Source organism: Globicephala melas, chromosome 5 (assembly GCF_963455315.2).
Source record: "Globicephala melas chromosome 5, mGloMel1.2, whole genome shotgun sequence".
NCBI lineage: Eukaryota > Metazoa > Chordata > Mammalia > Artiodactyla > Delphinidae > Globicephala > Globicephala melas.
The window spans coordinates 64,344,029-64,360,002 of record NC_083318.1 but is presented as its reverse complement, the minus strand read 5'-3'; the positions used below and the strand labels follow the sequence as shown (position 1 = coordinate 64,360,002).

The 15,974-nt window shown below is 41.5% G+C and overlaps 1 protein-coding gene across 1 annotated transcript in view; it reads right to left on the bottom strand.

Moving 5' to 3' along the window:
• The window catches only part of RHOH (ras homolog family member H), a 36,874-nt gene extending 27,522 nt beyond the window's left edge, over nt 1-9,352 (bottom strand). The window contains exons 1-2 of the mRNA XM_070045528.1: nt 9,253-9,352; nt 6,051-6,136 (exon numbers count right to left, since the gene is read on the bottom strand). The gene's annotated coding sequence lies outside the window, so the exon portion shown is untranslated. The remainder of the gene's footprint in view (nt 1-6,050; nt 6,137-9,252) is intronic.
• Between the last annotated feature and the right edge of the window lie 6,622 nt (nt 9,353-15,974).

Here is a 15,974-nt window from a genome sequence, read left to right as displayed (position 1 = left end):
ATGTCAAATGGGTAGCCCTTGGGGAAATCCAAAACCCTTGGTTTGGGTTTTGAACTTTTGGTCCAAGTTTTACACAGAACTCCCCTGCCACCATGACAAAACTGTCCATGTATTTTCATGGCTCTAGAATTTAATAGAAACTTTGCCACAATCTACATCTTGAAATCACTTTTCCTGAGATGTAGAGGATGAAAAGGAAAAAAAGATAGCTATGGGACTCAGAAAAGATGCCATAGTTGCTTGCCCTTCATTAATTCAAGTGATCCATTTAAGCATCAGCTGTATTTCTCTTATATTAAGATTAAGCTCCTTTCTATAGATTCTGCACATTTTGAAGGGAAAGCACTCACATGATGGTGTTTTTAATAAAAAGTTAAATACTCATAAATAAAATGTATACACGTATATTTAGGTTAAAAGGCATATGCCACATTTTGTTACAATGAACATGCATTGCTATTATATTTTTAAAGTCAACATTATTACAGATATTTCTCTGATATTACCAGATATTCTGTGTATAGGAATAGTGACAGTATCATTTTAGTAAACGTAGGAAGTTGTGGTACTGTCAACATGTAAGGTTTTTCTGCCTTTTCCCCTCCTATTTCCTGTATATACGTCCAACACCCTCTTCTACTCCCTTATTACAGCCAGAGAAAGAGAGAGCGAGAAAGAAAGACTGTCATCGTAAATTACAGCAAGTTACTGTCCAAAGTTATTGGAGTTTGAGGAAAATCAGGTTTTATCCCCAAAATGTATACCAAAGGGGATTTCTAGACCCTTTAAGGGTTTCTGCAGCTGATGACAGTGGTTTGACATCATTTAAATTTGAACCCAAATATATGGCTCTCCTTTTCCTTGTTAGAAGGACTAATCCCAGGCATTCTTATACTTCTCAATCATGGCTGAAATCATTTTCAGCTCCAGATTGGAACAAAGACAGGCAGGATTTTTTGTGGCAACTGAGAAAAAGATTTATGATAAGATATGTGTATTTAGAAGTGCTCAAGAAGGCAGAAGTTAGAATAGCACTGGTGAAAGCAAAGGAAAAGCAGGGATCCTGCCCAAAAGAAAGGAGCCTCTGAAAGAAAGGAAAAGCCTCAAGGAAGAGATACAAGATACATGCCAGTCAGTTCCCCACAACAGCAACTAGTTTGCTAGACATAATGTCGAAGCAGGGGAAGCAATCTCCAGGAGACAAGGGGGTGGAGAGTTTGCCACTGGTCTTTGGTGTACATGGAATATTTCTGTTCTGTGGGCTATAACTGAGGATTCTATGATGCAGTGTTATTATTTAAATGCATTAAATGTATTAAAATACACTGAATACATTGAAAAATACATTGAATACATTGAACTGAAATTGGCAGGAGACCTAGTCATGGGTGTACAATAATTTAAATGGTTGTAGAAGTTGAGGCGCACTAATTACTTGAATATATTTGTTACAGATTTTCCTTTTCTACCTCAAAGAAAGATGTATAATTCTTACACTATGCCAGACCAAGAGAAGCCTGACTCATATTTCACAATTTTTTTTATCCTGTTGCACATACTTTTTCTCTGGAGAGTTGAAGACTGGGTGCATTTCCCCTCCCCATCCTGTAACTCCCCCACTCCATCAACATGACAGATTTGGGACAAATCTTCACACCCTGCCTGAGCCCCTATCAACATCTAAGTGGATAGATTAACACAGGCATGAACTTTCAGCCGAAAAAACCCAGGTCCCCAAACTGCAAATCAAGTACCCACTAACAGAAGATGGTCAACTGGGCTTCTGTGGTCTAAAGGCTACACAGGAAAAGTACTATCTCCAAAGTCATCAGGGCCCAAACAGATGTTCAGCTTCAGATAGGAAAACCAGCATTTAACACTCAGAAGCGATCACATTACACACAGGCCTTTCCCCTCTAAAAGCAGCCTGGCTGGGTATCCAATACTGAATACCACTCACTATACTCTGGGGTTAGCCAGACTGGTATTTACAAACTGCCTGCATTTCTTGTGCCAAGTAGGTACAACATGACAGTAAATAAGACATTAAAATAGAATCTTAGAGATGTTTTCCCAGATGGCTACTGATCCTGGCTTCACATGAGAGAATTCAGAATTAAGGACGTAGAACATTAGTCATATATACTCTGAAGAGAACAAGCTCTAGCTCCGCATGTTTACCGAACTTGAGGATCCAGTGCTATAAAATTACACATGTACCTGCCATGTTGTCCTCATTTTAGCCATCAACTGGAGAGTCAACTTTTCTCTTTAGCAGCTAAATCCAACATCAACAATAACCAGCACTTTCTCAATTTCTGCAATGCCCTCTCTGCTATACTGACAGCCTCTCAGGCAGGATTTCTTAATATGAGGCCTCTGGACTACAGATTGTCCATGGATACACTCTAGAGGATCCCTGAATCTCCTAAAAGTGTATGACAAATGTGCATGTTCTTGTACGTGTTCTTTTTCTTGGGGATACGGTCTTTGGTTCTCATCAGATTCTCAAAGGAATTTATGACCAAAAAAGTGATTAGGAAATACTGCTCTAAAGTGTAAGCCAATTAGTCCATGAAACACCCTGTAAAGTAGGGAAAAGGACAGTCAGCAGGCAAGGCAGAAGGAGGTCTGACTTCAGGTGCCAGACCCTTGCATATCCAACAGACCCTGACTCCAAGGCTAAGGGTTGTTGATTTGTCCTTGTTTTATCATGTCATGTCCCAAGAGACTACTGCCCCGACAGGGAATGTGAAATCCTTTTTAAAGTTAAACAACTTTCAGTGTAAAGTCGAAAGAACCCAAGATATTAAAGGCGATTTGAGAGCTTATTACTGTCACTAAAGTTCTAAAGCCAGGTGAAGTCGATAATCTCAGTGCCATGGCTTCTGCTACTGCCATGTCATTTACTTTCAATATGTTTATTTTGTGATACGTACACTGTTGTTATGGCACACGTCTGATTGTTATTACTACTTTGAGTGCTACAGTTCTGTATATAAAGTACTGCATTTCATTAAAAATGAGGCTTTCTTTCCTTCTTTAATGTGATATTATCATACACTAAGGCCCGAATGTTTTCTGAACATAGCACCGCGTATTCTACTCAGGTTTATTGTTGATTACCACCTCCCAATGATTTGAAATAGAATATTCATGGGTCCTAGACTCTCCCTTTAACCATTTTTCTCTGTGCTTCCCCTTGTAGTTCCCCTGTTCACAGTTACTTTCAGCTGGTCCAAATGCCTGACAAAACTTACTTAACTACAGAAGGGAATTTTATGGCACGAACTATATTCCCCTTTAAGGAGTATCCTAAGAAGAGTCTCCAGTTTTTAGTTTGTTTCTATAGATTTAACAGAATAACTTGTCCCTTCTGGGCTGTCTCTGTTGTCCTACCTCTTTTACATCATAAGCCCTTCGATCCTAAGCCTCAGGGTAACAGGTTCACCCCCGACACACACAGGTAAACACACCGAGATTCGAGAACGCATGATTTAGAAGAATCATTTTCTTTCTGCTTGGAGCCCTATTGTTTTGGGATCTAAATGGAACTATTTTCACATCCATGTGGTTCACCTCTGAGATCAGCATCTGTCTCTTCCCAAGAAATGTTCTCTCCTCTCTCTCCGGCCTTCGACGGTAGCTTTTCTCTGGGCTCTTTCTCAGTCTCCACCGACTGCGTTAGCAAATCCTCCGTAGGCAGCCAGTCACTTCTTTCTTCCTGAGCTGCCCTAATGAAACCTACTTAGCATTCACCACTCCAGACTGCCTAGATCCTAACTCCCTTTACAGTACCCTGCCCTGCCCAGGGTTCACAGTACACATCTGCATGTCAAAAGCAAGCCCCCTCTGGTCCACAAATCTTCCCCTTAGCCTTCCCCTTAAATATTAAAACTACTTAAGACCACTTATTTACAGGCTTTCTCCATAGTTTTTAATGCACACACACCACTTCTACAATACATGAAGTAAAAAAAAATTCTACTATTTCACCATTCTACCACACCAAATGCTTTATTTTTTTATGCTCACATTTAATCTCATTCATAACGAAACCAGAATGTAAGTGAAAATTGTAATCCTGATTTTCTAATTTAACACCGTATCAAATATATTTTCATAACTACTGTTAATTATGACCTTTAATGACCGTAAAATATTCCACACAGTTAGTGCTGCCAGATCGCTTTTGCTTAATATTTAGGTTATTTTCAGATTTTTCTGTTATAATAACAATACAGTGAACATGTTCATGCATGTTATTTTTTTTCCTTCTTTGAATTATTTATTTAGAATAAATTCCCAGAGGTAGAATTAATGGATCAAAGCATTTCATTTTTTAGAAAAATTTTTTGTATTGTGACCACACTGCACAGCATGCAGGATGGTTCCCCAACCAGGGATCGAACCCAGGCCTCTGCAGTGAAAGCTCTGAATCCTAACCACTAGGCCACCAGGGAACTCCCTGGTATGAGCATTTTAATGGCTCTTGACACATTTTGCCAAGTTGCCATGATTGTATTTTACACACTTCCTCGGTGTTATTCTAGTAAATGTTTATTCAACAGGCTTTCCTCAAAAAAAAAAGAAAAAAATTGTGGAGAGCCTGGTTGACAGTGTTTGCCAATTTTTGTGGTGTAAATACTCATGCCATGGCCAGTTTCACTGAATACAAAGTTGGAAAGAGATACTTAATAGCACATCATTGTATAATATTCCTATCACACAGGTAAATTGGAGTAGATAACTTCAAAAGCACAGATGACAGTAAAAATATGGTAAATAATCAGGAGTAATGAGTGTTGAGTATTACCTTTATTTTTAATATAATTTACTTAACTGTGATTTACAGAATTTAATTTTCTTTTGTTTTGCGGTACACGGGCCTCTCACTGTTGTGGCCTCTCGCGTTGTGGAGCACAGGCTCCGGACGCGCAGGCTCAGTGGCCATGGCTCACGGGCCCAGCCGCTCCGTGGCATGTGGGATCTTCCCGGACCGGGGCACGAACCCGTGTCCCCTGCATCGGCAGGCGGACTCTCAACCACTGCGCCACCAGGGAAGCCCAGAATTTAATTTTTAATAGTGACTGTGTTTAACAACTGGCTTGTAAAATTTCTGGAAATATCACAATCAGCTCTTGTAAGCAAGTGCAGTCTCCCGCACACCACAGTGTGTATCTCACTTGATATTTTGCAAAAGCACGTCTTTTTTTTTTTTTTTTTTTCCATTGGAGCCATTGAAAATTCACCTGATTCTCTCTGTGCCACAAGCAATAACCATGCTTTTAGGTTAGCAGATTATGATAATGCATAATGAATAAAACAAAAAGATGGAGCAGGAGGTCTATCTGGGTCAATTCATTCTGCCCACCCTCCTCCAATAGGGATAATGCTCTCTTCATGCATTCATCTTACTAGTGTCTTTCCATGGGTCACCTGTTAAAAACTACTCAATCATTTATTTTCTCAGACAATGACTGAATGGATGATTATACATAGTTCTCATGGGAAATGACATGAAAACCATATTCATGTTACTTAACCACTCTCTTTGTTGGTTTTCTTTTCTACGAAATGGGGAAGAGGTCACTGCTGACTGCAGATTTACAAGAAACTAAGTTTAGTGATAAGAAGACTTCAACTTATGATCTAAGAAATTGAGCATTCTGTAATGCTTTGAAATTTTATTCCAAAAGTAATTCATCAGTATTCTGTTTTACTGGAAAAGAGAAATGGGAGAGTAATTTGGTACTTTCTCACGTGAAAGTAAATTCCTTTCTTTGGGCTTTCCCTGAGTGAGACTGAACTGTCTCTACATGTCTATAACACTTCAGAATTTTTTAAGTGGTGCCCTACATTTGCATGTTAAAATGTAAAACTGGTTGACAAAGACTCTAAACATGCTCATATCCTTGACCAAATCATCCCACTCCCAGAAATTCTCCTAAGAAATAAATTCAAAGCAAAGGAAAATGCTTTTGTGTGACGATATTATTCACAATAGAGGGAAGATCATTTTACCCCATTTCAACACTTACTCAACTTACCATCTCAGTGCTGGGGGCCCTGGTAGGAGAGCTCTGGATCAATGGCTCCCAAAAGTTCACCCACAGAACAACTGTCTCCAAGTCACCTGGGGGAAAAAAAAATTGTATTTTTATCACACAGATTCCTGGACCCCACTCCAGGGTTGGGGTGTGAGGCATGAGAATTGCTATTTTTGAAAAACTTCCCAAAGGGTTTTCATGTCCAGCCAGCTTGAGGAACTATGATTCCAGGCCAGAACCAGACAAATCAAACTGTCTCTGAACAATGGTCGAAATCCGGGAACAGTATGACAACTTCTTATGTGAGGCATCAAGAAGTTGCTCGGGGCATTCAAGCAGCTGTTGGAGTCAAATGACTTAAGAGCCTCAGCGGAGGAGCCTTAATTCTGGCACCTTCCATGGCCCCCTATTCACCCTTTCCACCTCTGACTGCCCCACCCCTTCACTACCCAGCCCAGCGCTCAATACTGCCAGGCTGCCTTCCAGCACGATCCACTTTGGCATCCCATCCTGACTTGTGTCCGCCCGTTTCCATACACAAAGCCCCCCAAAATTTCCTCCCTTAGGATATTAGTGGGGATCTAGAAAGAAAAACAGTATTATGATTTGACCAAAGTAATCTGCATGTATAATTGAGAATCCCCTGCATAACGACCATACCGGCCATATTTGCATTTTTAAAGGGCACTTACTAACTCAAAAGAATCTCTGATCTGGAGAGCGGTACAGGAAAGCAGGATGCTTTTTAATGTTGGCTTTCATCCAGACCCAAGCATCGAGAACTCAAACAAGCACTCTGGGCACTCATTGTCAAAATGGTCCCAATTCCTAAATAGAAGTGGATTTTTAGCTGTGCCTTGTTAGCACTAAAATTAAAAGGTATCATAAAATAAATAATTTAATTTAAACTGGCCAAGGAAGAAGAGTCACCCACTCGCCTCTAATTCCAAGTACTCTATAATACCACCCCGTGCATTCAGAGAGCATCAGCCACAGATGCTCACAAATAACACAGCAGTCACTCAGAGAGTTGTCCTTTAGGTCTGAGAATTTGCTATGGAAAGGCTTAAAAAAATCAGTTCCTAATCTTGTTTCCCTTTTATCATATTCATTATCGCTATAAAACATCTAACCCTGTACTTAGTCTATTCTTGGTGCTCAAAAAATATTAATTCCCAGCCTCTACTTATCACCCCCACTTTCCTTTTAAAGGAATACTGGCATTTAAAAAGTTACCTTAGAGAGATCTTGCTCTCGAGCCAGGGACCATGCCATCCTCATTCTAGTGTCCCCAGCCTTGATAAGAATCATAATAGCTACATTTACTGAGAGTTTATTTTATTCCAGACACTAGGCTAAATGCTTTACATATTTTTATCTCTTTTATCCCTACAACAACCCTCTGAAGTAGATATTTTCATTTATTGTTAGAGCTACTTTACAGAATTTTTTTTAATATGAGGATTGAAGAAGTTGAATAACATGTCCGAGGTTCTCATGAATCAGAAGCAACAGCACCAGGATTCAAAGTCTGGGTTTGTATTCACCATACTGTGCTTTTGCTGTTATGTGGATGCAGATATTTCAGAGTCCAGGAAAAAAAAGTGCTCGGAATCATTAGGAAAAGGGCAGCAGCATATCCACAACATCTCATTCAGACATGCAAAGGGAGTAGCGTATAGTCCATGGGATTTGGGATCTGACTTTTGAAGAATGGAGACTTGCTTGTAACTGGTCAACCAACTTGTCCTCCCAAGAGGAAGGCCACTTGAATTACCAGATGATTGAAGGGCCTCCTTAACAAGTAGTAACCAGAAATGGAGGTCTTACAGGTACCTTAAACCACACAAACCTTTCTCTGCATAAATAATGTACTCGGGGAAAACAGTAGAGGGAGGGCAAGTGGAGGATCACAGATGCGGAGATGCAAGAAACAGCTCCAGGCATGAAGGGGCAAGGATCTCATGTGGAATTCTGTTGGAGCTGCGAGAGCTGAGAAAGAGGCGCCCAAAGGCATAAGAAGACTAGACAACCACGGAATGGTGTAGTCTTTTCTCTTCAGCAGCCTCTCAAGGTCCCCCATAACCTGTCTACACCTTAATTTTCCAAGCTTATTTCCTGCCAATGTGTAAAACAAACTTTCATCTTTTCTCAGGTCAATTTCCTCAGCTGGGCTGGTCATCTTCTAGTCAGTCTCACTGTTGTACCTTTGCCCACACAGTCCATCCAGTGTGAATCAAACTTCTCCTTCTCCATCTACTAAAATCTCTTATCTTTCCATGGCCCATGTCTTTCAGACTACTCCAGCTTACCCACAAATCTCGTTCTCAGAACTCCTATAACTCTTACAGCCTGTGGCCATGCATCCATCCCTTAATTCCCATCTTGCACTGCTTCCTGAATTTTAGTTCTGACCACGTCTACTGGATCCTTCAAAATAGAGAATTCTTTACATTTCTCTTATATCCTTCATGGCACCAGCTTAGAATCAATAAGTGATTATCAACTACTTGTTGTTTACTTGAATATTTCAATGCCAGCTTTAATTTAATAAAGAACCCCAAACCAGTGATTTCCCAAACTTTATTTAGTTACAACGCAGGCTACCAACTGGTGCCTCACAGCATGTCTCCAAATCAAACCACCTCAAAAACTAAATTTAATTTAATTTAAAAATATGTACTTATATATCAAATATCACTTTTAGAAAAAGAGGACTTTAGCATTGGGAATAGGTGAAACCCACAAGCTAGGAATTCCAGATATGAATCTACATCATTTGGATTTTTGCTCTGTTTCTTTTTTGAATTAGAAAATTTGAAAACTCGTATTTGCACAACTTAGAGGATATTTGGATTTACTTCATCAAACACTGGGTGATATTTAAACTACCCAAATATTTGAGCTCAGTCATTGCCAATCAAAAGCATGTGAATTCTCTAGGAGAATACCTGGAAAACCAAAAAGCCAACTATGATAACTTTTAATGTTTCAAAAACTATATGTACCTTGTTAGACTTGGGCAGGGGTCGGGGGTAGTTGGATATCAGAGCAATTCCCCTTGCCCACGTAATGTGGTTCCATACTTCACAACAGGTAGAACAGGGAAATCACTATGTTGAGCCTATTGTAAAAGCTAAAGAAAGTCAGAGAGATTTCTTTTAACACTGAAGAAATATTTTTAAAGAAGCAAAACTCTTACCTGTTGTAGAATGACGAAGAAATTTCTTGACACCAAAATGACTGACTCCACAAGTCAAATGTGTTCGGCGCAGGTAAGTAAAAACAAAAGCCGCCCAAGCCCTTTCACTGCTATGATTTCCTTCTAGGATCAATCTTTTCTTCCTCCCCAAGAATATAACTGTTTCACACTGGAAGAGCTAAAATTTTGAGAGTTGGGCTGATGTAGAATCCAACCCAAGATGGTTGGGTTTAGTGTGCGTGGTGACTGAGGCAGCAGAAACAATCCAAATGTGACAAAAGAGATTAGCAAGTTCCTGTGCATAAGTCAATTTCCTGTAGCTGGCTTCTCCGAAGAGAGGGTTTCATTTGATGTGTGTATATGTGTGTGCACGTGCATTTCCCTCCATGACACTATGAAAACTTCCCCAGATAAGAGACAGAATAAGGCCTTTGCTGCATGGCTGAATTTGTGTTGAATTTATCAGCTCTCTAGGGACCATTTCCCTCTCCCTTTTCCCCCATTTCTCACCAGCCAATCACCTATGAAAAACTGTGGAAAGGAAGAGTGAAAAACCAAGATGATTCCTTAAGGAAGTGAAATAAACCAAGAAAAAAAAAAAGGCCACTCCACAGATTGGTCTTGGTTAATTTAAGCTTAGGAAAAAGCACCTTAGATCTTCACGTCAGCTTGGTGAACATACTGACTATGGAGGGGAAATGGTAAGTGGGCGGTTCACTTTGTTTTATTAATAACTATGAAGTAACAATTTGGAAAAGACAGACTCAGCCCTAGCGCTCAAGCAGCTCCGCCACGCATTTACCCTTGGATGGACCAGCACCTGTGTTGTGAGATACGTGACTATGAGTTGTTTTCAGACTCCTCAGAGTTTCATTATTTGCCTCCAAACACACAGCCTCCGTCAGTGCAATCCAGGTGTAGAGACCATCTGCACATATTGAGATTATGGCTGAGTTGCCTACACCGGTACATTTAACTTTCATGATGTGGTCACAATCCCCCTTGCCTCAAATCCCTAAGTAATCGTAAATGCTACCTCCCAGGGTGAAATCTCGGTCAAAATACCTACATGCCATAAGGATAAGATCAACTCCATTCAAGTCAACAAGCATTTATAGAGCCCCTATTGTGTGCAAGGTCCAGTGCTGGGGTGGAGGAGGGCACTTAAAGATGAACAAGATGGAATCTCTCACTCATGAGAGTCAAAATCAAGTGAAGGGGAAAGACATGGACATAAAGGAGATGCTGTGAGCCAGGATCTATTAACAAATCTCACTCAAGGGAATTCCCTGGTGGTCCAGTTGTTAGGACTCAGCACTCCCACTGCAGAGGGCACGGGTTTCATCCCTGGTCCGGGAATACAATCCCACATGGGGAACTAAAATCCCGCATGCAGTACAGTGCGGCCAAAAAAAACCAAAAAACAAAAAAACAGTACCTAGGCCCCACCCCCAGAGATTCCAGTTTAATTTGTCTGGGTTGGGACCTGGGCATCAATATTAACTCCCCCCTCACCATCATTCCAATGTGACGCCACCGCTCTAATGATGAAAAAGAGGAACCTAAGGGGAGTAGAAGGAAAGACATTCCAAGCAGAGACACTAGTATGTGCGAAGACCCTAAGTTGGGAAAGAGCTTGGCGTGTTCAAGGAAGTGAAAGAGGATTGATGTGTCTGGTGTGTGATGATGGCAGGAATAAGTGGTGGAAAATGAGTATTCTCAGAGATGGCCACCCAACTACTAAGGCCATAAGAGACTCTTACATGAGCTCAGGCATCAATTTGTTAATGTGCTGGAAGAACTCAATCTGGCAGGTGAGAACATTGAGCCCTCTGATATGCACATATCTCCTTTTAGAAAATTCTCCCGGGAAAGTCAGATCACCATCATAATGTTATTAGGTAAGCAGAACATATGGCTCGTGGATACTTTATTTATTTACCTCTAGGTTGGGTCGTCAAGAAAGATTTAGGGCAGCTTATAAAAACACATACACCTTAGCAAAATAAAGCAAATTAAAAACAAGAAATGGAAAGATGAGACCAAAAGAAATGAAGACAAAAATTAAGCTAAAACCAGGGGTGAGGTTGATAGAGGAAATGAAAATGCCATGTTCGAAGCGTTTAAGCAACTGGTGTGAAGCAGCAAACACTACCACATAGAAAACTGAGCACCCACTGAATAACCATGAGCACACTGCTCAGGATGGTGAGGGCTTCCTGGCTCCCCGGTGCTGAGACTAAAGAGAAACTTGGCTCCTGGATTCTAATAGGAGGACATCACAACCGAAGTGAAACACCATCCTGAGACTAAACACTGCCAGCGGCACGTCTTGTGAGATGGTTCCTTACATTTTTCCTCAATGTAGGTTGATTTCATCTCATGAAAGAGTTGACTGAAAGTAATCCCGGGGTGCACGTAGGGGAGGGTGTGTGGAGGGATTAGTACAGTGTGTGCTGCCCCATATCCTGCTTTGATATGCCAGTTTAGTGGAGAGATGAAAATAGACTTCAGAAATGCTTCTGAAAGTTCAGGATAAAATCGTTTTCTCATCCAAGCTTCCAAAAGCTTTGAGGCAGCAAAGAGGTGAAAATGGATGTAGCTCCAGCAAGAGATTCAGTGGTTTTGTCAGTGCCCCGGTGTCCCTTGAGAAAGCAGAGGCACCGGGCAAGGACAGACAGCTGCCCACGGGGGCAGCCCCCCTCCACCTCCAGGAGAAGGCGAGACTCTGCCCTTTGGGAAACAAAGAAAAAGCACTACAAGCACAGTTTGTAAGTTCAGGGCCTCGGGCCTTGTGCATTTTCTCCACAAACGGCACACATACTCCAGGGCAGGGTAGATGGGGTGTGTCCGCAGGCCCAAGCACTCCCACCATGCCCTGCAAGGTGCTGGGAAGGGCATGGCCGTCTGGCTGCAAGATGCCCCTTTCCCTCTTGGCTCCCAGCTAACACCCTTGCCTCTTGTGATGGACCCGCTCTGTCTGTGTATGTAACTGTAGTTTTAGATGTAGGTGGAGTCAGGCTTTGTGCTGCCTTTTAACAGACAAGGGTAGTGGGGACGGAGATGTAGAAAATAACCTAAAATACATGTACACACTACACGCTCACACACACACACACACACACACACACACACACATATGCAAACCTCTGGGTGTTTCAGTTCTGACGCTATATAGTCCAGCCTTGGGACAGAAGTGAGGGGAAATCCTGGGGATTCAGTGGTGGGAAGGAAGGAAACGATGGGTGTGGAGGTCCCTGTAGAATCCGGCCCCTTGTTATAAGCCATATTGAGGAAGTCTTCCGTAACAATCTCACAACCCACTGTGAGCCGGGCTAGTGCCCTCCCATGAGCTCCCACAGCAGCTCCTCTTAACCCTGCCAGGCACTCACCAAACAGCCCTGTCATGTCCCGCTCAGAGGCCCTTGAGCCCCAGGGCCTGGCCTTGCTCACTCGTGCATCTCAGGCACTAAATAGTCAGCTACAAAAGAACCATTTGCTGATCCATAGATTGATTCTCTCATCTGACCCTCACAACAGCCTTATGTGGTAATCATTCTTAACTATATATTTTACAGCCAAGGACACCTCAGATGGCTAAACAATTTGCATGAAACCACATGGCCCCCAAAGAACAAAGATTCACCCCGTCCATCCGTTGTGGCTGTTCACTCTGCTGGTTCCCAATGGGGAGAGCTGGGCTGCTTTGGGAACAGAGAGGCAGCCTAGCCTTAGCCACAGGTCCATTTTGTCTCTCCTGAGCACCCCTCCTCGGAGGTTCTCCAGCACCACAACCCACTAAAGGTCAAGACTTGCTTTCTCAAAAACACCTTCATTTGGGATGTCCTCTGATACAGCAGACCAACAGCTTATTTCCTCTTTAACAGTCTCCTAAGAACGAGGGCCTCTTCTAGCGAGGGTTTTGAAATAATATAACGACTGTCTGTGTACTCTGAACTCACACGTAAGTGGTATTCTTGCCCGTTGCAAAGGTCTCTGCCATCTATACCACAGAGAACTCTTAATGACAAGGGTAATTGTAATGGATAGTAAACCTTGGAAAACCTGTGATATCAATCATTTACTAAATTATTTTTACCCTGGGTTAGTAAGATGCCTCCCCCTTCTTCTTACTGTTAGAGTATTAAGTGAAATGATTTCGATTTCGTAAGTAGCTTTTCACGTTTGCACAGACCCTCATTCACAATATGCCATCTAATAAAATAAAATATTTCAGTGGGTTCTGAAGATGGGAATTATGTACTAAAACTCTGTGTGAATGTTTTGAGTTTCAAACCTAGGGCATTAGTCAGACGGTAATTATTTTTACTCAGCTCCCCACTAAGTGATAACTGTATTAAACCGAAACACGCATTCCTTCTGATTGAGAGATTTTATGATGGGGAGTGTAAAATATTAGCTCTTCATAAGAGAAAGAGCTTAACTCTGAAGTATCACTTTCAGTGTAAAAATACACTCATATAAAACACTTTAAAATTCTAAATGTTAAAATATCCTAGAAATGCCACAGCCTAGAAATCACATGAATGATTTCCTCCTTATGCATTTTAATTCATTAGAAACAACAGCCTCCCTAACCAGTTCAGAGTATCATTTCAAACATCTTCTAGCTTCCCTCTTATAGCCATACCTATAAAAACATCACTTCCCTGGCTGTGATTCTCATCATCTATTTTCTCTTTAACTGTTTTAATGTAACATAATGTATTGCTTTTTGTTTCAGTGAATGCCAGGTTCTCAGGATTCTCATCTGCCTTTTTAATCCTGGTTTGTTTGCCCTGTATAACTGTGTTTATCGAGCAAACATTTATATCCTTGTTCTTTTTATTGCAGAGCCATAATTCATAATAATGCAGGGTCTTGTTGCAAAAGACGATAGCACCCAACATAATCATTCAAGCTGTGGTGTAACTTTTTTAAGTGTCAGAGCAGAGCTAATGTTGTCAAACGCCCATTACCCTTCAAAGCAGTCCCTGGTTAGTTAATGTACTTTTCCAACCCTGCAGACATCAGGCAAAGCACTTTCAGAACCTTTTTAGAACCTTCCGAGACAGCTTAATACACTACAAAAGAAAACCAGTAGTGCTGCATTCTATTCACAACTTGTTTTTGACTCAAAATATAATCTGGCTTGGTCACCTACCTCATTCACTGGAGGTAGCTCCAAAGGGCTGTCTCCCAAAATCAAATCCACCCCAAAAGGACAAAGACTGGCTATCGCTGAAGAAACTTGAAAGACTGTGCCTCAGGCTCTGAGAGCAAATCCAGGTGAGGAGTTTGAAATGTAATGTGAATAAGAGTAGCATCTTTGGGTCAAGTGCATGAACTTCCAGGGGACTCCTACACTGCGTACAAGATCCTCCCTGATGTAGAAATTCTGATTTGTTTAAAAAAGAAGAAAACCATCACTGCTTCTTCTTGCATTCATATTTTACTCGTTGCCTTGATAAGGATCTCCGCTTTGGGCACAAACATCACAGGGTAACTGCAGCTCAGCACACCTGCTCAGAGTGGGAGTTGCAGACGGTTCAGTTAAAAGGCAGGGCCCAGTGAGTGCTAACTTGCCATCTTTACAAAATAACAGATCTCCAGCACAGTTCTGGAGGGAACGGGTTGAAGCTTGTACCCAAAGGCAATCTGAAATTTTGGAGAATTATAAATTTGGATTTGGACAAAGCAAGATTCAAACCCCAGCTCCACTTACTAGCAAGGATGAGGCCTTGATCTTCCCATCCGGGAAATAGGTATAATGACATCTACCTGGGAAGGGTTTTGTAAAACGGCTGCATAGTCCTTGGAATATAGTAGACACTCAATACATGGTGTCTATTAATAGCTACTCCTATTTTGGACTTTTGCCTTCTGGAGTTTTTTCTCTCCATTCCTACCCCCACTTTAAATAACAACTGTTATATTTCAGGACTTGAGAAGCTTTGCCAGTGCCAAATTCTGGTTGAATAAAGTCATACAAGCTTACAGATCATGCATAGGATTCTAAGTCATATGTTGATTGTCTCAACAGGTTTATTTTTGTTTTGTTTTTTGTTTTATTTTTTGGCTGCATTGGGTCTTCACTGCTGTGTGTGGGCTTCCTCTAGTTGCGGCAAGCAGGGGCTACTCTTCGTTGCAGTGCGCGGGCTTCTCATTATGGTGGCTTTTCTCGTTGCAGAGTATGGGCTCTAGGTGCGCGGGCTTCAGTAGTTGTGGCTCACGGGCTCTAGAGCACAGGCTCAGTAGTTGTGGCACACAGGCTTAGCTGCTCTGCAGCATGTGGGATCTTCCTGGACCAGGGATCAAACCTGTGTCCCCTGCATTGGCAGGCAGATTCTTACCCACTGCGCCACCAGGGTAGCCCTGAAGATTGATTTTAAACTTCAAAAGTTGTCAGTATTTTCATCCAAAAAATACCTTGTTTTTTTCTTTGCACTTTTTAAGAATAGTTCTTTACCCCTTTTTTGTCTTTTTTTCCTAAGATGACTCAGTGTATAGGCATGAATTTTAGACATTTTTGGGTTTTGTTTTTTATGGGTTTTTTTGTTTGTTTGTTTTTGTTTTTGCCACACTGCGTGGCATGCGGGATCTTAGTTCCCTGACCAGGGATTGAACCTGTGCCCCCTGCAGTGGAAGTGTGGAATCCTAACCACTGGACCACCAGGGAATTCAGACATTTTGTTTTTAGATGCACTTTTTGTTATCTATTG